Below are 1,641 nucleotides of genomic sequence, written 5' to 3'. Positions count from 1 at the left end.
ACACACACACACACACACACACACACACACACACACACACACACACGCTGTTCGCCCAATCCTGGGTCCTGCACTGGAGCTTTACAATGGAGAGTGGAACAGTTTTATCTTTTGGTTATATGATAGCCTGGAGAAAGAAGGGGTTAAACGCAAGACTCGGGAGCTGTTTGCCTATCCTGAATGCCCTGGATTTGTTACCCACAGAAGCAGAGCACGGTAATGCCTGTAATCCTAGCAGTTAGGAAGTAGAGGCAGGAGGGTTAGACATTGGCTACTGAGGTCACTTTGGACTTCCTGAGATCCTGTCTAAAAAATGAAGCCATCAAACTACCACTACTGACAGACTGGTGGTGCAGCCTTTAATCCCAGCAGAGGCAGGAGGATGTCTGTTGAGTTTGAGGCCAACCCGGAGGGAGTTCCAGGACATCCAGGGCTACACAGAAAAACCAGGTCTCAAAAAACCTACAAAACAACAACAACAACAACAAGACAAACAAAACACCACCGAAAACGTCTCCTGTCACCTACTGCGGTAAGGAAGCTTGGAGATCAAAAAGTGTTCAGGCCTCTCTCCCATACTGGAGTCAGCCCTGAGCAAGGAAGAGAAGCAAACACGCATGCAAAGTCACAGAAGGATGCCAGAGATAGGAAGGCCAGAGCGTTCGAAGCTACATAGCGGAAAGATAGGCCATCTGTTTCAAAGCAGATATTGTCCCCTACCATAGGGGCAGAAGGCAAGTGTCCGTGAGATCACGTACATACCTGAGCAGGGTGTACTAATTCATGCTTATACCCATAGCCACTGAAGAAGCTGGGACAGGAGGTTCACAAGTTCAAGGATATCCTGGGCTACAGAGTGAGAGACCCTGTCTCAAACATACATAGGCAGTAGATAACATTTCTTTATTTGGTTGGTTGTTTTGTTTTGCTTTGAACACTTGTTTTGATGAGAATTTCACACGTAAACATTTCCATCATTTCCATCCCTCCAGCCCCTCTAATGGCCACCCCCTTCCTGTCTTCTACAATTGCTACTGTTCCACACACAGAAACAGACAGAGACAGAGCTACCTGAAGGACTCCAACAGGCCAGGGCATGACATACAGACATCCATGGTACCAGCAGCTCTTGCCCTTTCCTCTTCCCTCTCCCCGCCCCGGGCTAAACCCTTCGATCATTACTAAAGCTAGCCCCCCAAGGTCAGCTCCCCTAACTGGCCTCTGACTCATTTCTGAGACTGAATACCAAGGTCCAGCCGTCAAAATTCATGATTTGGCTGCACTGGCTGTTTAATCAGGACTTGCCGAATCATCCGAGTACAGGCTTCCCCTTTTTCTCCTTAAAATCTGTTCCTCAGAGACACCTGCTGCTGCCTTTGTCCCACCCACAGGTAGCTACCCACCCTCCACCAATTTGATCTTCTGGGGTAATAGCTCCCCTTAGGTGTCTGGGTGTGTTCTGAGCTGCCTCCAAGCTCCCCTCCCTTCACTAAGTCCGTTTCATATTTCCCTTTTGAACGTGTACCTGGGAATGGGTAATGTCAGCAGGATGAGGTTTCCCTAGAGAAACCTCATATTCTCTCTCTCTCTCTCTCTCTCTCTCTCTCTCTCTCTCTCTCTCTCTCTCTCTCTCTCTCTGCA

The sequence above is a fragment of the Mus pahari genome, chromosome 9 (assembly GCF_900095145.1).
Source record: "Mus pahari chromosome 9, PAHARI_EIJ_v1.1, whole genome shotgun sequence".
NCBI lineage: Eukaryota > Metazoa > Chordata > Mammalia > Rodentia > Muridae > Mus > Mus pahari.
Note: the sequence above shows the minus strand (reverse complement) of the source record.